Genomic DNA, 25,012 nt, shown 5'->3' on the forward strand with positions numbered 1-25,012 from the left:
CCTTGATCTGGCTTGAAGCTGATCTCCATGGTAGGTAGGCAGGCTTTGCTGCATTTTTTTTCCTGTTATTTTAAAGTCATAGATGTTTATTTTAATGTAATTAAAGGTGAGTAACACTTCTACTGAGACTATGTAGAGGAAAAAGACCAGTTATCTATGTCATTGAGAGATGTCCTGTTATTCAGTTAAGGTGTTGCAGCTTTGTACAAGACTCCATCATTTCAAGGAGTCTTTTCTTAGAGTGTCCGTGTGGCGGCCTGGTTGCAGCAGTGGGATTTTATGAACACTTTGGAATTAAAACCCAACTGTGATGGTGGTGCTGGGTCAGAGCACAGATGCAGTGGCTTAATTTCCATCCCACATGCACTTGCAAATCCCAGAATCTTTTTGCCCCCCAAGTTTCACTGTGCTGCACTCATGCACCAGCCCATCTCAACTGTACAGCAGAGGATTGCTGTGAAGCTCTTTTCCTTTCAGATCTTGTGGTCCTGCTAGAAGTTCTTTTAAACAATGGGAGGGAATGGGATTACTGGGAGGAGTTTGTGTGTTTTGCAAATTGCTAACAGTCCCTGTGTTTCTTCTCATTGCCTTATCCTCCTGGCCACACTGGAAGCTCTTGTGTTGTTTTTTAAGGCTTATTGTCCATGAAGCTAATGTTCCCCTTCCTGATGTTTCAACACTGCAGTCCCTGGCTGTCCTAGCATCCTTGTCTTGAGTTAGCTGATGGTACAAATGGCACAGCAAATATATATCTTTGAATCAGCATAAAGACAACCAGATGGCTGGCTTCTTGAACAGCAGTTGCAGGAGGCGGCTTACGATGCTTGGAAACAGCTGTAATGAGCTTTCCTTTGCATGGTCACTTGTTCTGGTTTCTTTCCTATCTTGCCCTTCTCTGCCTCATCTTCACTCTCTGAAGTTTTAATCACATGATTTCTCTTTTCAAATTGTGTTCTGGGAATTTGACATCTAATGGACTACACTCATCCCTCATTAAATTAAATGAATTTGTAGCAGGGCTGAATATAGTCCAATATATGATGCTACTCTTTCTTGAGAATCTCCCTAGCAAAAGTACTTTGCAAATCTGGGAAAAGAGATTCCAGTATAATCCATCTGGGTTTTGTCTTCTACCCACAGGATTTGCTTGCAAGAACCTCTACTGTTTCCCTGTCTGACACCAAGCTACTATGTGGATCCTTCATGCATTGTTTTAAAAGATCACGCACAGCAGGCAGGAATTGCAAACTTGTGGCAGTTTTCTTTAAAAATCAAGAACCATATTATTAATTCTTTAATCTTAGTGGCAAGTATGACATTATCAGTGAAAGCAAAGGACAGAATTCAGTAAACAGATTTACGAAAGGCTGTGTGTTGAGAAGGGGTAGTGCAACAGCTGCTGTTTGGAATTTCCAAATCAGTTAGCTGTGGCAAAATGAATTTAGGGTCGAATCATGCTCAGCAAAAGGGGACTGAATCCTCATCTTTAGGTTATGTTATGGAGAAAGGAGTGGTAAGGACCCGTCTGAGGGGGAGAGCAGGCCTCAAGGAGAAAAGGAAAGGGAAATGGAATCTAGGTAAGCTTAGAGGTAGGTATTTTGAGTTCAGCCTCCATGAACCGGGCAAGGACATTGTTTTCTATATGAATCATTTGATATAGATTGATATATATCTGTATCATTTGCTCCCCCTTCCCCTCACCAATTATGTTCCTATAGTGCTTACAAAAAAACATTTAGGGACTAAACTATATGATGAAGGAGAAAGCCTTCATAAAAGTCACCAGACTAAACTCTGAGCCCAATAACCTAAAGACATTTATGGGCCAAGCTTTCGTTTCCTTCCTGGAGTACATATGCTGCACACGGGGGCTAAGGAGCGGAGCGAGTTAAAGGTAACAGCAGTAGAGTAGACAGTGGTGGTGGAGCTCTTGATGGGTTTCAGTGGAGCCCTTTTGGGACAGGCTGCGCCTGCAAAGGGCATGCAAGCCATTGGCAGGGTGGAATCAGTCATCTTTTGAACAGAGATGAGTGCAGCTCAGCTGGGAACCCAGGGACTGATGAAAACCAATGCCCTAAAGCAGATCTGAAAATATGTAATAGAGAAGAACTAAAATGAGCGTGAGGAAAAAGGAGGGGTGCATCTAGCAGAGCTTCCTGAATCTAGGCGTTGCTTGTCCTGCTCATTCCATTTGCTCCAGCAGCGTGTCTCCCTGGTGTTGTGGCAAACTGCTTCCCATGAGCAGCTTGGGTCCCTCTTCCCAGATGGACTGCAGATCTCAGAGGGGACAATGTTTCCTAATCTGCAGCTTTAATGCCCCCCTGGATAGCCCTAAAACAAATCAAGCTCTGTGTGGAGGTCAGAAAATACAGTGCAAGCTTGCACAGGCCAGTTAGGACTGCACATCCACTTGCTGTCATCACAATATAGCCAGCTTGGAAGCAGCAGTGAAATGTAATTGGGATAGGATATGAGCAAAGGGGACAATTTGCTTTTCCCACGCGTGCTTACTTTTTGTTTTCATATAGTATTTATTTCTGACTTTGAAGCAATTCCTTGTGTTTTGTTCCAGTCTTGACCACATGGCTTCAGCAGCTCCCATGTCTCCTGTTGCTGATGTTCTAAATGATGTAGCCATGAACAAAATACTATTTTTTTTCTTTTAGTGTACCCTTTTTAATTGGTCTAAAGGCTAAATTTTGAAAGCCATTGCTCATTTGCATAGTGAACTTGATGATAAAAAGCAAGTTTGCTTATTTAATATTTGCTTTGATTTGATGATCAGTCATTGCTTTTAATTATTTTTTACCATTTCCACATGAGTGATCAGGAAATGAACTGCTGTCTCTCACTTTCAGCAAGTTAAAAAGAGCCTAACTATGGTATTTCCTTATTGACATTTTCCTTGCCCCTGTGCAGAATCTTTTAAGATGTTGTTCCTCTTGAGTTGCCCGCCTCACAGCTTGAGTGATGCCCCAGCTTTTAAAAATGTTTCCCTTCTGACTTGCTGAGGTGATGAAGACAAGTAAAGTCATCCAGCATAAAAGGTATACATGAAGAAAACATGAATTGAAGGTGTGGGTCAAGTTACAATCCAAACAAGAAAAATATTAGAAACAGTTTTGGAGACTGAGGAGACCAGTCTTGTGGTACACATCTGCAATGAGAAATAATATCATCCTGGGATCCTGTGTGATGTTTATACACTGATAGCAAATCCTCTTAGAAGAAAAATAAAAATAATTGGCTTATTCTGCTCCTTTTTCTGCTGATGTTTTTCTTTCATCTTTTCATTCCTTTTCAAATCAGTAATGATTGTAAATCGCTCCTTGCCACAGAAAGTGCTGTTTTCGAAGAGCAGTGATTTGGTTCTTGTAATCTTATTTATTAGTTGTATTCAATAAGTGTCCAACCTATGCCTTAAATGCCTTTTTAAAAATAAACTAATAAACAGACCTTGATTGTTCTTTGATTGCATTGCAGATAAGCCACTGATGATACAAATATCATTAAGTTAATCAGCCTTCCTACAGAGGCGCTTCCAGCACAGACACCAAGCTCTGTAGTGTATCTGTCTTCTTGCAGACATTAGCTAAGATGATGAGCTGGAAGGTAGCCTTCTCTGTAGTTCTGCAAAGTTGGGCTTTCAGGGCTTTAACAGAGTGGCTGGCTTCACTGCAATTATTTGACTGATATGAGAGTGTCATGAGGGAGATTCATTTGTGCAAATAGTAAGATTTGCCAGAGTAGGACCAGAAACTGCTAGGCTTGGTTTAATTTATGGTGCTGATTGAAGAAAAATGGTATTTGGATTTTTTTACTTAATGTACTTTTTCTGCATGTTTTTAGATGTGAGTCTTGGTTTCTTTGAAGTCATGGGCATTTCGTCTTTAACAGTTAGGATCTGGGCACTGCAAAGCTGAATTGGAGTAATCGCTAGATACATCATGGCTGATCTTGCAGCACCTACACATGTACCTCGTTTTTGGTGGGTTTGTAGAGAAGTTGCTACAGAACTGAATGGAACTATGATACCCCTGGCAGAAAAATGTCTGAGGACTATCCTGCAAGACATTTTATGAAGCCAACTGTAGAGTGACAATGCAAGAGGGATGCAGGAATCCCTCTGCGTCATACCAGCATGTTTTAAAAGGCTCCTGAGCCTTCTGCAAGGCACAAGGTAGTATTTTCTGTTTGGATGACACAATAGCCACAGGCTTCTCCAGAAAGTGACATCTTCTGACCTGTGCTGGAGGTCAAAGTGAATGTAACACAAGTAGACCACATTCCACAAAGGTGATAATGCTGGTTGTCTCTGCATGGGGTATGTTAATAGGAAAACAACTGCAATGTTGTGTGGCTTTCTAAATCTTGCAGATCTTGAAAGATTACATTGGCTCTAAAGCAGATAAAATAAAGTACCTTGCAAATGTTGCTGCAGGGAGTTTGTCTCTTAATAGCCAAACCTAGATGATTTCTCGCATGTATTGTATTCTTCAGTCACTGTATTAATAGCATGATGTTGTTTATAAAACCCGTTTCTAGTCAAGTTGCCTTAGTTTAACCAAGAATGTTAAGTAATTTAAAATTAAAGGGAGTACTTATTTAACCGGCAAACAGCAGAAGGATGAACTCTTAGCATCATCCTGTTATATCCCAAGTGGAAGTGGAAAGGCAGCTTACAAGCCGCATGGGCTTGTGTCTGATATGTGAGCAGACTGGTGCTGTAGCTGTGTTCCACCGATAATACCTGTTAATCCATTTTTTGAGCAGAGACTTTTCTGGTGATGCATCAAACCCTGTGAAATCCTGTAGGTGACATAGTATTACCCTTGCGATTTGTGCTCTTCAGCAAAGGTCACCCCCAGGTAAGCCCAAACTTTTTAGTTTTAAGGCTGAAATTTTAGCTGCGTCTCTGACTTGCTGAAAACTGGAAGTGCTGCCTTCTTCCTTCTGATTTGAGGGCTCGTGACTTCGACTTTAGATGGTTTGGATGTCATAGCCAAAGGCTAATACATTCTTACAGCTGCTTTGCCTTGCCGCTGAGCTGGGGTGTAATTGGACTAGTTTTTCAGTGGTTCAGATGTCAGCTGGGTGTGGGCTGAAGTTCACTGCTACGATTTATTTCAAAGGTCTTCAGAGCTGGGCTTCTAGGCCTTATTTAGGTATTGAAGTCAGTGCAGTGATTTTCTTCAGTGCGCTGTTCCTGCTGCATTCGCAGTTGATTGAAAGGTCTGGGGAGAACTATTGGGAGATGTGCATCCTCTGAAGCCTCAATTCTGCGTACCCCGTGTAGCAGAGCTGGAAAGATTTGTTCTAATGGTTGAGAAGAGTATTTCTCAGGGCTAAGATAGTATTTAATGCTCCTCTCAGCTTCTTACTAGTTGAAAATTAAGAACTCCGAGCACTTTCATTTTTACTGTGTTTTTTCATTTGACTTAAAAAAAATCACTGTGGATGTGCTGACCAGCCACTTTTTTTTTTTTTTTTTCCCCCTAAGGAAATGGGAGCTTTTAACATGCTCTCATGTGTGTCTGATTTACACTAGGGTTTGAGAATTGAGACTGGCATGATTCTAATCTACTGCTGTGCTCCTCCAGGGGTTTCTTCTGCAGATGTGGTGTGGGAAGATCTGGTGACTCTTTCTGCTTAAGGAAAGCAATGAATGGCAGCAGAAGTGCTTGTGATCCACCAGTAGACTCAGAAAGGCAACAGTTAGTCCATTCCTATTTAGAAATAGTCTTTACAGCCATCGTAATTGCAAAATATTATTTTTAAGGGAGAAAGAAATGTATGAAAGGTAAAGAAAAGAGTCTAACATAAAAATTGAAACTTAGTTCTGTTTTATATCTGGCCATTGAAAAACGTACTCGCTACTTTTAAATCCTTTTGAAACAGGTATCAGTGTACCAGGCTGCGTACGACCCAGAGGCACCCAACTCTGGGGCTCCTCCTGGTGGTTTCACCCTCGACCTCGTCGGCTGAGCCTGCAACCTGGCTTCTCCAGGATAACCGGACCTTCTCTCACCAGTTTGTAAATGCTTCAGTTGGCAAACAAACATCTAAAACTTCAGAGGCTTCTATAAATATGTAAATAGAAGTGAAATATTTTTCACAGTATTGCTTTTAACTGTTATAGTAAGAAATGCTCCCAAAATCCAAAGGCAGGCTTTAATACACAACACAGGTTTTGGTTTTTATTTCTCTTTTTAAAAATACTTGGATAGTTGCAGGGAATGACAGAAAGAATACAGGTGAATGGAAACAATCTATATATATTGCATGTGGCTTAATGTACCTGTAGGCTCTTTTTTGATGAGTAAGAGCTAAATAAACTTTGTGTAAAACACCAGATGGAGAAGTTCTCCATGCTCGATTTGGGATTACCCATCTGTAATGAAGCTGCCTCTTGTACCACTCAGCAAGGTGACCACTGAGTAAGATGGCAGGTGTCCTGGGGTCAGGAAAGAAATGCTGCCGCCAGTATAGCCAGCGTCCTCTCTTCCCTCATGTTAACTCAGCAGCTCGGGGCTCCGATGTAGCTGCATAACTGGGTGGTTTTGCCTTGTCCTAATCCTGATTTACCCAAAATGAGCTTGGTGACATCAGCAGAGCAATCAGCAAGGAAAGAACTGTGTTATCCAGTAGCTTGGTCATTGTCCTCGCTGCAGCTGGAGCAGCAGAAGCTGTGGTATGTGACTTGTGTAAGGTGTTGAGCTGCTTTGATTTTTCTCTGAAGAGAAAAAGAATTCCCTTTGAAATGCTGGGGTTTTCAGAAGGATACTGAAATACAGCACTGTCTCGGTGTGATCAGCAGCTGCAGTAGCTTTGGTACCAAGTTATGATGAAAAACAGATTCCATTGCAACTGATCCACTACTAGAAATATGAATCGTATCTCTTTCTACCAGTGGTTTTTCATACCCTTTCTGGCTCTTCATGGTATTATCTTGTTTGACAAATACCCTCAGATTGTATAAAATGAATGCTTTATGGAATTTGTGGTGCAGCTCTTAGGAAATAAGAAGCATATTTATGAAGTCTCCTTTTGCACATGCAAAGTACGTGCCTAGATATGGACGTACGAGCACGTAACATTTGCACGTGTTTTAAACATGCGCATGATTAAAGATTAATTATCTGCCCTGAGTGTGGTGCAGAGGTCTGTTTACACTGCACAGTGTGATGGAGTCTGTACGGGGGATACTGTTACTGAGCATGGAGCTCCCTCTGGTCTCCTTACTGCTCTGGAAATGAGTCTGTGTTGATTACAGCCCTAACAGCCAGCTGGTAGGGGCCAAGTGCTGCACATTGGCGTCTTCTTTCTGCCCATTTCTGGTCTCCAGATGAAGATCGTGGTGCCTTCTTTTGCTTCTCTGCTGTGATATGGGCAGATGACATAAATTCTTGAATGAGGTTTGTGCACAGCCATACTCTAAGTGACCTGGATGGCTTTTTTCACATTCAGAGGTTCTGGTGCTCTCTAGGCCGGCTGGTTAGTTTTAATGATTCCATTTGGATCTGATGGTCCCATGCACTTATTTGTTTCCCCATGGTATCTGTGTGTGTGATTTGGCTGTGATGTCTTACCTTTATTCTATGTTCATTAACTGTGCCAACCTTAGAGATGTTTCTGTTTCTGGATTTCTCCAAACTTCTTCAGCATGGTCACCTTCAACTTCCCATGCATGGTGACCTAAAATAGCATCATATGTCTCTGAATTGACTTGCCTGAATACAGTTTTGGCCCATAATAAATAATAGAGAGCATTTTTGATGCACACATTGTGAGGAAAAACACACAGAAAATGGAAAAATAGCCACACTGAATGGTGTTTCCAAGTCAATTAGAGATGTGTATGCCAGCTAGGTCTGTGCTGTGCTCAAACTTGAGAAGACTTATGAGGCATCCACCTGACAGAGATGATGCTGACACTGAAGGACAGGCTTTATTTGAGGATTGTGCTTTAGAATTGTATGGCAGATACAAGTGTGGTTTTTTGTGGGTGAGGTTTTTTTTTTTTTAATCTTTTGTTAAAGTTTTAATTCTGCAGTTAACTTTACTTCCATCCATTTAATGGTTTATGGAGTTGTCCAAACCTTACAGTGTGTTTATAGCGTCACGGTGATATTACAGAGATTAAAGGCAGGTTTTCTTTCCATATTTTTATCTGTGCCTGCATACCTCATTTGGTAATTACTTGTAATTGTTCAAGGATCTTCAAGTTTTACATTTCCCTACTTTCAAAGTAACTGTAAGAACATTTATAAACGGAAAACTAATTGTTTAATCACTTGACTTGTGATTTCTTGGAAGAAAAGACATCTTGCTGTGGTACAGCACAGCACCGACATCTACCACCTTAAGTGGCAGACAAGACCACCTTAGCTCTGTGCAATTATTTCTGTACTACAAGTGCAAGTTATGATAAAACATAGATCACTGTGTCAGCCAGATGCAATCTGATTTGGATAATTTCATCCAACTAACCTGTTGATCTTACTCTATGCTATTTTTGTCACAAAGGTTGTGCTTGAAGAGCCTAGAAGTAGTGTTGTAACTACAAGGTGTAGTGGACTCAAACTTTTTTATTTTAAATATATGAGTTAATGTGGCTGGTTTCCAGTGTTTCATAATTAAACAGAAGTCTAGGAGATGTTTGGGGATGACTAGAGCTTATCCAGGATCTTTATAGCTCCCTGAAGACAGAGATTAAAATATCTGTATTTTTCGATTTTGTGTTTGTTTATATTTTTTTCCTCTATATGCAGCCGACTTCCCATATCTCAGTTACAAGAATCAGTGGGTTTTTGGGCATTGTTTCTGTTATAAAAAGAGTGGTAGTTCTAAATGCCTTCTGAGCCAAAGGTCTTATTTGACTTTGTGACCTGGGTGCAATTTAAAGTAAATTATAATATTCTGTGACTTCTTAGATTTTGGCTCATAGTCTTTAGATGCTTTCATTCCTGCACCTGTCATCCATTAGGAGACCTCCTTCTGTGATCTTTCATCGTTCAGAATATATGATGATTTTCTTAAACACTTTTGCTAATTGGGAGTGACTCTTGCTTTAAAATATATGGCACTATTTGTAAATACCAGACGTTGGGCAAGCTTTAAATAAATACATGCAATTTGAGAGGAATTCTTGAAAAATGTAAAGCCACTATAAAATTGAATGACAACCATAAGGGCCCTGCTCTATACAGGGCAGACTAAGCATGATGTTCCGTGAGTAAGCTTGCTGAAACAAACCGTGTCACATGCTCTTCATTACAAGAGAGAGATCTGTTGGTGTCAGTCCTTATCCTTCAGCATGCTACCTGTCATTACACTTTAATGGCAAAGTGCACTGATTATAGTATTTGACAGTTTGGTAAAAAGAGCACCATTTAAATTTTATAGAAATAAATCCCTCCTAATGTAAGGTCCCAATTACTGTGTGTACTGCTCTGCATAGCAACATGGAAAAGATGGAAATGGGTTTGTGTTTGATTAAAATCAATGGAGATGTGAGAATGAGTCCCACAAATATTTTTATGCATCACAATTTTTGTTGTCTTTCTTGTTAGAAGCTAAGCTCAGTACTTGGTGTTTGCATGCTTTCTAATAATCTAGCTTGAATTTCCATATTCACATCACAAGAGAGTTCTTTCAGAACCATGAGTAGCTGGTTGGAAAACCAGAAATTTAAAGAAAGGCATAGCTTTGGTTAGAACAGTGGTATCTCACACTGTGTGAACTCACCTGTTGTTTAAAAAAACCCTATGAAGTGGCCAACCATAACATGCCATACCTAGGTAGAAAATCCTGAGTCAAGCATTGACTTGCATCCTTAAATCTTATGTGGGCTTAGGCCAGACTTCAAATCTCTAATGGGCTGTATTGCTTTGCAGGTATGACCCTTTTCAAATACCGCAGGACACTAGCATAGCTAAGAATGCTACCATTCCCTGGTGGATTTTCCTTGGAGATTTTTATTGTTAGCTCTAAGGAACAAGATGGAGTGGCGGGGGTGGTGTGGGGTGGTGGGGAATCTCATTTAAAGGTTCAGGTTTTTGAATGTTCAGGCCAATCTACAATAGAATTGCAAAGCGGATTGTTTGGCTGCTAACAGTTATTCTGAAAGTGTAAATATTATCCAATAGACGGGAAAGTTGCAAATTTTTTGGTACTGGATTTTTGACCTAGTAACTATTATGGTCTTACTTGTGAAAGAGTATTTATGGACTCTCAAAATGCTTGTATCATTTGGCTGCTGTACACACAAATCGATTCTGCATGCTAAAAAGTCCTTCCTTGAATTTTCTTCCTAGTTAAAAGTGCTGTTCCTCAATCAAATGTTCCTTCAGTCCCTATACACTTGGAGTTTCCTATGAGAAGTCATAAATAGATTTATCATTTCTGGGTCCTTTTATGGGAAGTGTCATTAACTTGATTACCTATGAGGCCCAAACATGCAAAACTTTTTCAATTGGTTGAACCAATAAGAAAAGTTTCATAAATAACTAACGTTTCTAACTCAGCTGAAAAAGCTGGAGATTGAAACTACAGGGCAAAAATATTTCTATTGAACAAAATAGCTAATGCTACAAAAGAGCTTACTGGATGAAATTGCTTAAATGGTGATTTGCTGAAGGATATGGAATTAGGAAGTAAAGTTGGTAAAGTGAAAAAAGCTGCTAAAAACTGATGGAAAACCAAAGGTATTTGCAACACTAGGCCAGGATGTTTCTATCCTGTGCCTCCAGCTCTGGAAAAAGTCCTTCAGTAAAGCACATGGTGCTTTCTACCAGCAACAGAGTAAATCTGTTTTGTGGGCTGAAATTAATGAAGTCCAGTGATGAATCCAAAACAGAAAAAAACCTAAAAGCTTGAGGGATAAACAGTGATAAATGTATGTTTTTAACAGATGTATTGATGTGCTACATCTCTTACTGGGTTGCTTGGTTTGGACAGTCCCTTGGCAGCATAGGTGGTTATATATGCCACAATCGAGATGGTATTCAGGGGAAGGTACCATCCCAGACTGAAATCCAAACCAAATCCACATCCTGGTGGCTCTCTTGGACAATCCTGTCATTCCAGGCCTGCTCAGCAAAGCCTGGATGTCCTATCAATACAGCTGGCATAGCTTGAGGGTGCTTCCTGTTTACAAGGTAGTAACCTTGTTCTTGGCTAAATAAACACTTCGGTCTTTCAGTTTATGTAGCCTGTGTTACAGTTGTTAACAAGAGGCACCCTCGAGCTATATAGTAGCTTTATATCGAGATTTCCCATGATCAGATCTTTTACTGTTTTTTACAGAATTACACAGAGAAGTGAGATGACCACACTGGTAAGGAGCATGGACCTGAGCACGGTTCCGCCCATGCTGCCACAGACCCCTCAGACAAGCTGTGCCCAAATAGCTGGAGGCATTTTGCTAGGTGATTTCATGAGGAGCTAAATGCAGTCTTGCTCTCTTCTAGCCTTTCTGTGCCATGGATCTGTATGGTGAGAGGGAATGTGAAGAGGGGAGCAGCATACTGCTGCTTGCAAGGACTGCAAGAAGATTAAGCTAAAAAACTGGGAGATGTCTCAACTTCAGTAGGCGTACCTGAGCTACCTGGATGGCTAGTTTTATTATATTGTGAATTCTGACAAATCTGCTGGAAAACAGTGTAATTCAAAATGCAGCATGACATCATGTAAGAGGTGCCGGAGGCAAGACCTGATGTAGTTGATTCCGGGTGCATGTCTTACCTAGTTCTTGTTCAGGTCAACACCTGCTGCAAGGTTTTTGTGAAGCTGGAGCACAGACTGTGCTTACGAGCACTGAGCTCCAGGAAGCTGTGTGAACGCAGGGAACCAAAACTTGTCTATTTTCAAAATGTGGTAATTAACATTCATTTTCAGACCAACTTTCGTGTTCTTATAGGAGCTGCTTGGTCTCCGGAAGACACAAAAAGAGGAAAAGGCAGGACTGGAATGGCATGTGGGAACAGAAGTACCAAACAGCTGAGCAGGGTTGGAATAGCAGTTTTTACAGGCTGACTCTGCAGTCAGGGGAAATGGAGGTGCCAAATCTGCAACCTCTTATGTCATTAGGATGAACTGTAATGAGTCAAGTCTCTTTTGTAGCAGGGCAAACTGAGCAGCTCTGGCTTTGGCATCTGGCCACTTCTGGCTAGGAAAGCTGTTAAGGCAGCAGCTGACAAATCGTCCTGGTAGTGCGGTGGGATAGTAGAAGAAACTTAGCAGGTCTGAAGCTCAGGTGACTCGTATCTGAAACACTACCTGCACAGCTGAAACCTCTCCTTCTCAGAGCTGTGGCATGATTGCTTTGAGCTTGGTACCATGCGAGAAAAACAGCTGCTCTTTAGTCTGTTGGTACTTACGTGGTATGTGTTTGGGACAGATCTTAGCAAGTGCTGTACCTGGCTTTCTTTGCACTGCTTCACTTGTTATTGTTTTGTTCTTTCATGTCCTGTGTGCTCAACAGACTTAAAACAAGGCATGAAAATGAAACATCTTCCCCTCTTGCTTGGACATTATGTTTCTAGCAGTGTGCGGACTTTTCTGAAACATGATGGGAGCTGTATGAGATGGTAGGCATTAAGGCTTGGGACACCAGAGAAATGGCAAGGCTTTGACTGTCTAGAAAATAATCATCCTCCATCAGTGGAGCACACTTATGTCAGTAACTGTTGTGCTTTGAGTCTAAATACATGCTTCTCCTTCTCTACCCCCGCTACCCCACCGCCACCCTGCACTTTTTTTTCAAGTAATTGCTAATAGTTTAAAACAGGTTATTAGCCAAAATTTTTAAGAGCTGCAAACAGACTTACTGGCAAGTTTTCAGATCTCTTATGGCAATCGAAAGCAGCTGATGCATGTTTTGAAATCTATTTGCAGACTGCCAGAACTTATGACTCAATTAATAAAACAAACGTGCCTATGAACTGCAGCATAACCCTTTTGACCTTAATAAAGTCCTAAATCTTTAGTGAATCTGTTTCAGGATTTCAAATCTACACACAACTAATATTTGCACATTCTTGCAGAACTGTATTGCCTTGCCATGCTACTGTTATACCCTTTGCTAAGCTTATGACCCTTGCATGCACACACCCTTTCCAGATGACTGGCAATTTGGAAAGCCTCATCAGGCAAAAGGTTATGTTTCTGTGCCCTGTTACTTGATATAACCTCTGACTAATTGCCACTTAGGACAGAGCAAGCTGCTCCTACTCCTTGAACAGTGCAAACACTGGTGACATGGAAGGGTTTGCCATCTCTGTGCTGCCCTGTGTGCCAGACCAGCTTCCTCATTCAGCTGCCATGCAGAAGAGAGTGCAGCATCCCATTCCCCCTTCCATGCAGGCTGGCAGAGTGGCAGGAGACATCTGGCACTCCTTTAAGGTTGGTATGCTTGGTCCCCAGATTCAGAGGCTTTTCTGGAGCAGGGTGACCCTGATATTTTAAGGCACCATGGGAATATTCCCTGCCAACTGTGTGATGTTGCTGAGTCTGAAGCCCAGTCTCCAAGCAATTGCTCTTTTGCTAGTGGAGAGACAGGTATCTAACTGTGCAGCTAGACTAATGCTGGCTTGTATTTCTGTGCAGAGAGAGACCTTGGTCTTGTGTCTGCACTGAGATGTGCATTGCAGGCATTCAAGAAGGGTTTCTTGGCATTTTAAACAGGTACAGAAATGCTACTGATTGGAAAGACACCTCCAAGGTTTTGAGTTGTTAGTGTGTTTTTGTTATTTTCTGGAAGGGGATAAAAGATTAAGTGGAAGATACAACTTTTGTGAGGGATCCTGCCAGCCTCCTTCACTCTTTAAAACCTCATTGTAGCTATGAGTGTTCAGCTTGTAAAAGGTGGGGAGCATCACTGATAGTCTCTGCTGCATCACTTCAGTCCTGAAGCCATGTCAGTGCAAGGTGCCAGGGAAGGGAGGCTGGTGGAGCTGTTTCTTGAGATCCAGATGAGCCTTCAGCAGAAGAGGGTGCAAAGGTCTGTACTTCCTCAGCTGCAGCTCAGCCTTTTTCTCCTGTGCCCATGGAGCACAGCAATGACTGCAGTTTTCCTAGAGATGCTGCCGCCAGTTCTCAAGGTGACAGAGGGCATCTGAAGGGGAATGCTGGTGCGTTTGCTCCACAGTGTCTTCAGATGGAGGGTTTGGATGAACTCCTGGAACACAGTAACTAAGTAGTCGACATCAACACAGACTATTAAAAATCTGATTTGTACAGTACCCAGTCTCTCAAGGACTTTAATAAACAGAAAGGCATTGCTTCCCGGGAGAGCTGAGCAGGCTGGAACAGAAAATTAAGTGTAACAATACTGCTGTCTGCACGTTGTCTCTTTCTCCTCATGGTAAGTGCTCTCCTTACAAATCTTCCACCCTAACTTTTTTGCAAATATGTGAATGTTCAGCTTGCCAGGGATACCTACAGTCTTGACAATGTCAGCATGGTCAGATAATTCACCGGTCTTAGTATACAGTTTTCTTGTTAACTTATTATCCTGGTTAAAACTACTTTTGCAAATATGAATTAGCTTTTGTAGTCAGATCATAAGAACATTTTAATGCTCTATCAGAGGAGAAGGAAGGTGATTTAAGGATTGAAGGAGGGACCTAAATGAGTTGCCATACTGTGACTGAATTGTTCCACTGTTTTGACTTAAATCTCATTCTTACCTTCATTTTCTGCATGAATTGACTTGAGAGTACAGCCCTCATAGATTTATGTCAGCCTGGGGAGGCTGGTTGACTTTGGCTTAGACATAGTTATCCAGGCTGGCTAAGTCTGATCTCTTGCAACCTCCTTCCCTCCTTTTGCTAAGGAACAAGAGGCTGGGCAGCTGCCAATGGGTACAGCGTCTTTCTCTATTGCATTCTTCTGGATGATGATATTATTTCAGCCAGGAGGCTGCATTTGGGCCCCAGTGAATGACCTGTCAGGCAAAAGAAACTTTTATTCCTTGGTTATTGCTCCATCCCCATGACCTCTCCTGGCCAAACTGCAAGGGGTGAACTCAGGAATTGCTTAGCGTGTGGCTGTGTAAGGACCGAGCAAGGGTAACCGTTCCTGGACGAGGGTAGCAAACATACCCAGGACAGCTTCTGAAAGGGACTTCTCTGGGGTTTCCCAGACGCAGTAGAGGAAAGGCAATGAAGGGCAGATCCTCTCCTCATCCTCCTTACCTAAGCATCTAAGGGTGTAAGTCAGTCCAGGAGAGAAATGGAGGCATCCAAGCTGGCAAACCATGCATGCATCGACCCCGCAGGACCTGTGGAGATTTGTCTTTGGCTGTGCAGGATTTTCTTAGGTCACTGTTTAGTCCCAAATTGTACAAACTATATAAGCAGCAGTGATGGGCTCAGGACCCCATAAGACCAAGGGAGTAGGTGGCCAGCTCAGAGTCTGTAAAGAGTTTGTTGCTTTCCGAATGAAGTGGGGCAAAATAGAAAATGAGAAGTTTCTGAAACAGCAAAGTTTTATTTTGATTATTTTAATTTTACTGAAAGAACAGTCTGATTTGGAGACAGGAAAAGATGGGTTTTGGAGACAAAACGTGAAGACTAGCTCACTCTTTTAGCTTGTTCCTAGGAAAATCAGACGTGGTCATCTAGTACATATATAAGATCGTACCATAATTCAAATCAGACGGAACCTCATACGTGTGTACAAACCCCAATCCTTCCCTATTCTCTTCCTCAGTATATTTTGAATGAGAGAACCAAATTCAGATGCATTTTGACAAGATTGGAGTGGCTTCAAAGACACCAGATTTCTGTATGTTTTTATAAAAGAAGCTGACATTTTATATAATTTGACATTTTATTACTTTTTTCACTTTAAATAAAAAAAAAAAAAAAGAAAAAGCTGAAGCAAAGTTAAATTCCATGCAAGTTCTGGACAGAATGTTTCTGCCACGTCTCCACGGGGACGTCCCTGGGGATGAGGGACATTTGGGTGCCATCTCCCCCTGCAAGAGACAGCTGCCGTGTGCAGGTAGACGGGTGCCACGAGCAATGCTGCCCTCTCGTGCTGACACTAGAAGAGCCCGTCACCGTGCCAGGCCTGCCGCCGCAGGCTGTGCGGGCAGCGCCGGCTGCAGAGAGGGGTGGCCGTCTGGGTCAAGCCCTGCCGGTGCGGCTGCCGTCGCTGTGTACGGTAGCTTTTGCTTGAACTGCACTATTATTTTTAATAAAGGCAGAAGCGGCCAGAGCAGGATGCTGAATGCTCGTTGTAAGTTGTTACAGAGTTCAGTTCAGCCTAGTCCCAGGTTCCTTTTGCTTGAGGGGAGCCTTAGGTCTAAAACAGGGACAATAACCATTATCCTTGCCCTTTTAGCTCCTGAGCTGCTTTGACTGTAGGTCCTTTGGATCTCGTAATAGCTGTGGAGTAGCAAGCACAGTGCATGGCAATTCTGGCCGTGGACTCCTAACAGTCTACTAACTAAAATATAAAAATTTGCAGCACGGTGGATAGATTATATTGTCTTAAGCAGTTAAAACCTTGAGGTGGTTTAAAGGGAAGGACTGAAGTAGAAAATGAAAGAGCTGCTTTTCAGTTACAGTAAGTCCAATCAGTCCTGCCAGTTGTAACTTTCCATAGGTGTCTGCTTGGAGACTCCCTGAGCAACTCACTGCTTTGTTTTTACAAGTTATGGTTTCCAACGATCCTGAACTCTTCTTAAAAGGAGGCTTGCAATAATTTATGTATGTCCGTGGGGCTGATAATTGTAAAAATAAAATGGATTTTACAAACTAAACAACTACTTAAAGTATCCCCTGAACTCTGTATTAAAAAAAAATAAATAGTAAAAAGTCAAGCTTGATCCATAAGCTGACAATAGTAAGGAAATTCAGACATGAGCAGGGAAGTGTTCCATATGTTCTCCAATACCTAGGCACAACTGGGTGCCTCTTTAATGATGAGCTGAATGCTCCCTGTTGTTACTAGGTACTGCAGAACATATGGTGTGTTTTTCCCCTTAACTGTGAATTTCCTTGCTTTTGTCAGTAGGTGTCTTAACTCTATTGTGTTTTAATATAGTGTTTGTGCCTCTGAGCATAGTCCAAATTTGATCTTGGGCAAATTGGAGGGTAGATACAGCTGCTGATTATCTCATATTCTTCTTGAAAATGTATTTCAATACATAATCTGTATCTATATAGACACACCTTGTAATTGTTAATAAGGGCCCTCTGAGAGTTTAAAAATCATTTCACTGTGCTCCAAACTTAGCATGGATGATAAATGACCATTTAGTTGCCAATATAGCACAATATTTCAATTTCCTGCCTTCACAGAGGTATTCCAAAGGTTGAATGGAGTTCATACTCACAGTATGTGTTGTCTAGAACTCTATGATCTCTTGCTGGCAAACTTTAACCAAAACCTTTTCAATTAACTAAACGCATTCCTCATGGAAGCCAGCCAACCTAATGCTGGACAAGTAAAGTTTCAGCGATATTTTGCAATAACCTCCCCCTGCTCCTGACTCTGGGTAAGTGTAGCCAGGGTGAGTGTATTAGTGGATATGTAAACTGTGTGACGGATCAAAACATTAATGTAACGTTGAACTAAATTTTACTTTATGACAGTGATGTAACTCCAGTGTAGGTTTCTTCAGTTTTGCTGGGATCCTGATTTACATGGTGTAACTGAATAAAATCTGGCCTACAATCAGCAAAGCAGAGATCATACTAACAAAAGCACGGGATACTGAGGTATTAACTTTAACCAAACTGGATCAGTGTCTGAGGTTTGGTTCTGGTCCTATTTGGTAATATGCACATTGGGGATTTGTTTTAGTAGCTACGCTGTTGATTACTGGAACTATAGGCAGTAAAGGGACTGAGGAATACCTCAGCTCTCTTATGAAATGGCAAGAGAAAAACCCTCCCAGCGCTTTTTAAATAAAAGACGTGGCCTCTGCCACTGAAATTCCCCGAGAATTGTCTTGAAGCAGCATTCTGCATAAATAGCACTGTGGGCTTGCCCTGTGCATGTGCTCTTGTGTAGCACGTGTTGTTGACGGCTCTTGGAGACAAGTAACTGGGCTGGAGGGACCTTTTGTCTGAGCTGGTTCAGCCATTTTTATGATCAATATTTGCTGCAGTGATTACCAGGAATATTTGTAAAGGACAGTTTGGTCTGGAGGCAGAACTCCAAATTGTCTTCGTTTAAGTACTTATCAAATTCATTTGCATCAATATGAAAGTGTCAGCCCAAACAGCTTCTTATTCAGACAATGCTTCTTGCTGAATATTTTCAGTGGAAGAGAGCATAAAGATACCAAATAGCATGTATGGATGGAGGACATGCCTCTCTCTCCCAAATAAACTGTTCATCAGTTCTGCTCTGTCTTGTCATAACCTGGACCTACCATGGCTTCTGGACTCAGAGTCAGATGGTTGACCTCATCTAACTGAGCTGGACAGGTAACACAAACTGGTGTCTGTGTCTTTATACTAAGGCATGTTGTCATTATCCGTTAATATGTAGTGTGATCCCCTGTCCTTGTGTCCACGTGCATGTACATGGACAGAAATTGATTTTATGGAATAAAACCATTTGGAGCATGAAACACAGCAACTGCTAAACTGTGTGTAGCAACACCATGTGTGCAACCCCTTGTATAATTATCCCCCATCCCGACTGATTAACTATGTCTTAAGTAGAAGTAACCTCAAATGGAAGGTTCTCCAGCTGCATAGCATCCAATTGCAAAACACTGAAGAGGGCTGTTTTGCAGCTCTTTTCCTCTTTCCATAAATGCCTGTTTCCTTCTCTGTCTTACCTTGATTCCTCTGGATGCTTCTGGTTTATCCCACCCAACCGTGATTCTCCTGCATCTTTGGCCTGAGGATGTTATTTGTGCTGGTTGCAGTGTGTGCTGCTATCATCTTCCCAGCCTGCAAGCACCATGGGGCCCTCTCAGCTAGTGGCCACTATGTATTCTAGTCCGTCCTTTTTTGTTTCTTTGAGGGCATGTACCTTTTCAAAAGCAGAAATCACCATAGAAATTAGCCATATGCTGCAGCTGGACACACTGTGAGTCAGTCCTTTAGTATGTGTAGAAATCAATGTGTGACACACGCATACGCACACCAAAATGGCTCTTGTTTTGCCCATGGAAAGGTAATTTGCCTGTTTTCAGCTGGAGTCTGTATGAGCATTCTAATGAGCCATGACCACTTCTAATTTTGTGACTGGGTCAGCGAATATATTGCATAAGAGAGCTACCTAGAACTGACTGGGTTTTTATCACCATTCCTGTTTTTTTGTTTGGTTGGGTTTTGGTTTTTTTTTTAAGAACCCTTTTGTGTAGCTCAAAAACGGAGGAGGAAAGGGAAATGTTTGCTTGTTGCTTTGCAACAGTGCAGCTGGATCCCAGACCAGTGAGCTGTGTCTTTAAGGGAGTACAGACCCAGTAATCCAGTAAATACTGTGCGCTCTCATTGAATAATGCAATGGATAATTACTTGAAAGACCACACAAATGACTAAAGCTCAAAAGGGTGTGTTCTGTGCTGCAGGTTGGATGCAGCTGGGGGCAGGGTCCTTTGCTGGGGTCCAACTAAATTAAAGCGAGGAGGGCTCTGCTTCACCTGGCTCATTTAGAAGTGATGCATCATGCTGTTCGTGGTCTGGAAGGGTCATGAGACATTCCCAGGGACTTCAGGTCTCCTCATATTTTCAGAGGTCACTCTGGGTTGCATAAAACACCGAGAGGCTTTTGGTGCAGCATGTAAGAGATAGGGAAGAGTGTCTCAATGCAACAATTTTGCCACTTTCCATACAGGCTCACTGTAAAATCATAACTTGTGATCGGTGGCCAGCTATGCCATCCTAGGGAGCAGTTGTCTATTCCAACTGGCTTCAGGGATCTCTTGGGTTTTAATTTATTTATTTTTTCCAGTCCTTGATTTTATCCCTTCTATTTCTCCTAGACTCCCTCACCCCAGGCAACTTGTATCCCCACAGTGTCCTCCATGCTGATGAGAAAGAACTTATTTTCCCTGCAATCACTTTGTTCACTGTTATTACCCCTTGAAATCTTCTGGGTATCAATTTTTCCAGTTATTTATTTTTTCCTTAGCTATTTTCTCCTTAAACCCCCCTCAGCCTAGCTCATTTCTCAGCCAACACAACTTTTGTAACATGTCTGTGTGATGGGGAGAGCCTTCCATGGGTTTTGTTCCTTCCCATTGCCTTCCCTTAAGATAGGTTTTCACTTCTTTTTGAATGCTACCTGTTTGGCTTAAATAACCCCTTGAACCTTGCTGTTTTCCCATGCTAATTTTATTTTTCTTGCCTTCCATGTTTCTTTGAAAAGCTGCGCATTCCTTCTGGGACTCTATTATGGTTGCTTAAGTAGCCTCCATGCTGAGTTGAAGGATTTTAATTTCCTTACTTCTGACTTCAGGGCCTTTTTGACTAGCTTCCTCATTTTTTTTTTTTTTAAATCCCCTTTCTAAAGCTTAATGTCACAGTGCTAGGTTTTGTTGCATTCCCTCCCACAAGGACACTGAACTTAATTACACTATGCCCCTTTGTACTTAGTGATTCGGCTATAGTTAGTTCTTCAACTCACTTCTGCTTGTCATTTTCACCGCTAAAGGAGTACCATGTTGGGTTTTTTAAGCAAGAAATGTAACTTTCAACAGTTATTCCAGTTTACAATCCAAATGGGACATTTTGACAAAGAGCCCTACATCCTAGTGAATGTTGCCTCATCCAGTGCACTTCTCCAAAAATATATTACCTTGTCATGGCTGGGGTTGCTGTAGAACTGATACTACAGGTAGAGGGTTTGGGGGTTTGGTTTGGTAGAGAAGTCCAAAGACTAGAATTACTAGGTAGAATGACTATGGCAAAACTGCCTCTTCCCTAGTTCTGTATCTCAGTGGTACACGTAGGATTGATACAGATCCTTCCCATGGGTCTCTTTACTTCTGGATGTAGGACATTTTGGTTTGTTCTGTGGGCTTCTTGGAGTTTAAAGCCATTTCTGTGACTCTAAGGATAGATATCATGGGAATGCCACCCCTGCCACACAGTGTGAATGTGAGACTTAGGTGACTAACTCCTCACTTCAAGTCCTACAGAGCCAGTCCCACTACCTTCTCCTCTGTGAGTCCCTGTGACAGAATCAGAGATGGACAAGCCCCCAAGGCAATGGTTCCTAAATACTTAGCCTGCACATCTTAGAAATGTCAGAAAAATCTCCAGGCACATGACTTCAGGTATTAGTGACAAATTGTTTGAAAGGCTGGTACGTGGCTCATCAACTTTTGTCCTTCCATCCTGTCTCACCAGTCTGTGTTATTGAAGTCCCTAGACTGTTGACCAGGCTTTTCTATTTTGGCTACCCTCCCCCCTGTGCCCCCAGCAAAGTGCCCCCTCTGTTCTTATTTGGGATGTCCAGTCCCTCCTGGAGTTCGGCTAAATGGCAGCGTGAGGAAGAGCGATTGCTGGCGCTTGTTTGACCGCTGCACTCTGTTTTATTGACCACCTTTTGTGATGCTGAGCTGCATTGCTGGAGCGTCCCCCGGGAGGGCTGCCTGCCTATTGCAGGGCTCAGCTGTAATTTTTGCCTTCTCCTTTACAACCAGGTATCTTGTTACCTACACATAACTGACAGCCTGTCTCTGTCTGCCTTGTATGCTGTTTCCCCCCATTTTCTAGTTTAAATAACACCCTTGTACCTTGTCAGTTTTCTTATAAAAATCTTCTGATCCTATTTAGCTTTTTCCTATCCCAGAAGTCTACCAATACACAATATAGGGAAACCTTCTTTCTGCACAGTTCATCACCTTCAAGCACATTTAAACATCCTCACGTTCTTCTACTATAGCTGGCCCTAGGAGGACTTTTGAGAAGTCTGTTGCGGTGTCATCCTCCCCCTTACTACACAAATAACTCTCAGGTACCTTTGTACAATCATTTTATCAAACGGCCACTTTTGGAAGAGGAAGGTCAATCTAGAGCACTAGCAAGGGACTCCAAGCTAAGAGAGTAGAAAGAGTCTAAGTTGATTAAGACAGGCATTAACAAAGGGCATCAAGACAATGGTCTGAAGGAGAAAGGGACTTGTATCCCAGAATCTGCTTATGGCATCCAGGCATGTGTTCACACTGTAAAACTGAGATGGCAGCAAAGACCAATGCTGCTTTAAGGAGCTGAAGCCCAGGACTGAATCGCTAAAGATCGGTTGTCTCCTGCAGGAAAACCCCTATTGTGGGCAGTGTTTGAACATGGTGGCCCTGGGTTTTTTGATCAGACCTGTAGCAATTTGATTCTCTCCTTCCTTGTAGCAGATTGATATTTCCTATAGATTTCAGCTTGATGGCATTTCTCTTGCTATTCGTCTCCCTGCTGCTGTCTGTCTGTTGGTTCGCTCTTCCCCCGTCCAGTTCTGATAGCCATCACTTAGTGTACTGTTTCCCAGCCATGCTGGCAACCAAATGTGGAACTGCAGAGGGGCACCCAAGAGGCAAATCCAGAGTATTCATTGTTGGAAACCTGTTTGCCTCTGTTAAGTACCTGTCTCTGTCATTCTCCTCTATCCTGAACAAGAAAGTTGTTTCTTTTGGATTGTGGTAATACAGTTTTCACCTGCTTCTCTGCACCGAGAGTAGAGACACCTTGACTGTTATCTTGGGCATGAGTCTGATTTCTTTTTCTTCAAGGGAAGAAGCTGGCGTGGCTCCTTTTGAACAAAAGTTGTGCAGACCTTCCTGATCATGTTTCATGGTGAAGTTGTAGGAAAAGGCATTTTCCGTTTCTCTATGATAAACACTTAATTTTAACTCTCTGGATCCCCATACTGGCTTATCACAGGGGTTAGCTTAGTTTCCTGGAATTCTCCTTGATGTGTTAAGAAAATGTGAGTCTGTCTTATCTGTGCACCTGAACACCATAGAAAGGGTCCACAGCTAAACCTCAGCATGAGGGAACTGCAGATAACGAACTCAGTTAATTTATTCTAGTGAAGGTTCCTGAGAAAGGTTGGCCGTCCACTTGATTGCAATCCAGTGAGATCCCATCCTTGGTCTAAGCTAGATTTGCAAAACTCATTTTGCCCTGTCATGTCAATGGTCCAGTTCATTTAATGGAAGTTTTGTGCTTATTCAGGTTGGAAACTTGCCTCACGGGTCAGAAAGAGGAATGAAAGCCAGCAGCAAACATTTCAGTGTATAAAGTGACTCAAAGATCCCACCACAGGTACTTTGGAAGCAATCTCAGTCTGCTGAATTAATTCACTGCAGCAGTTTTCTGCAATTGATAATTAGCATGAAGGAAATTACTTTAGCATATCTTCATGACGTTTTTAAGATTTGCTTTCTGGGATGTGGAATGTGGTCAAAGTAACCAGGTTGTAATTTCATCTTCATTTTAAAGAATCTGCTGCCATAACTTTTGTAGAGTTTCAAGTGGGGAAAATGCAAATTTGGGGATGAATGTTAGGAACAAAAAGTTTTGTCTTGTATGTGAATTTTGAAGAGCATTCTTGTGGTAACACCTTACATTTGCAAGGTAATTATTGTAATAATTTGGTACGTGGAAGTGAAGAAAGCTTTAAAGATGGAAGACAAACGTAGCTGCAGATCACATTCTGACCCCATTTTCATGCCACTTGTCTCCCGGAATGTTCAAGATAGTGGCAAATACTTCCAAAATAGTTCAATGCATTAGACATTACCTGCTTTTGGAAGGGAAAAAAATGCACTTAGCAGAGGCAAACCTTTATTTAATTAGCCACAGTGTAAAGGTTTCTTGTATTCCTTTGCAGTTACACGGCCATGAGAGACTGCGGAGTACCTGAAGGGTAACTCCTACTGGGACTAATTCAGTCCAGACAGCTCCAAGTATGTTCATTAAGCTCTGGCTGGGTTTCACACAGGTGGGGAAGGTTAGAAGGCAACAGATAGAGAATGGTACTGATTGTGTTAAGCATAAAACACCATCTGTTTCACAAGTAAGTAGGGAACAAAATCGGCATGTCTTGAGGGATACTATCCTGCTGCTAGAAGTCAGTTCTCTTTTTTATTTATTTTTATTTTCTTGCTACATTTTCAAGCTTCAGTGTAAAGCAGCTAGAATGTAGAAACCGTAAGCTCATAAATCAGGGGGCTGCTGAAAAGATGCTGAAGTTTAAACTAGCATGGGGGGTTTCAGACCTGTGATAAGTCGGGAAGAGGAAATTTTAAATAAGTGTTATGCTTGGCATGAGAGAGGGAGAGGGTAAAATGAGGTTTAATTCCAAAAGTTTTAAAATAGAGAAGTATAGGCTTAAAAAATCAATTGATGTAATGGTAAAAATGCTCTTCCTTGACTACTGCTTCCTCTTCACTTTCTAGTGACCAAATAAGATCTTTAAAAAATGTGTTTGGAATTGCACAGTAAATATGTCAACATATTAACTACATTATTATTGAATTAGAAAACTTTCTTGAGGGTTGCTAGTTAAGAAGAAACATTATGAGCAGATGTAAGTGGCTGAATGCAGATGTGTCTGGGTGCTACAAAGCTTTGTGGACACTGTGAGCTTCTACTGTGGCCATATGGGGAAAGAGGCAACTTTCCTCCTTGCTTTGCTTGTAGAAAATTCTGCATGGGAAAAGCCATGCGTGGGATTGGGTAGCTGCAAGGGCTGCAAACCTCTGGTACCTTGGAACATCAAAATGCAAAATGATTTCTGCAGATCCTGAAGATGATTGTACTCACACCTTCAGAAATCACCTGTCCATGTGAAAAGCTTCTTTGAGAATTCAGAGACTGAACTTGTCAGTCCCATGTTTTTAAATTTTGGCTTAATATATATAATCCCCAAACTCTGCACTAATGGGAGTTAAAGTGCAAGTAATCAAGTAAGTTGTAAATTTTAACTGTCACAGCTGTATCAAAAGTTTAGTGGTATTTGGTACTTTTGTTAAAACCCCAAGTTCCAAAATCCTAAGGAACCAGGAGTCTCTCCTTTCTTTTTCTGCCCCTCTCTCTCC

This window comes from Falco peregrinus, chromosome 13 (genome assembly GCF_023634155.1).
Source record: "Falco peregrinus isolate bFalPer1 chromosome 13, bFalPer1.pri, whole genome shotgun sequence".
In the NCBI taxonomy this organism is placed as follows: Eukaryota; Metazoa; Chordata; class Aves; order Falconiformes; family Falconidae; genus Falco; species Falco peregrinus.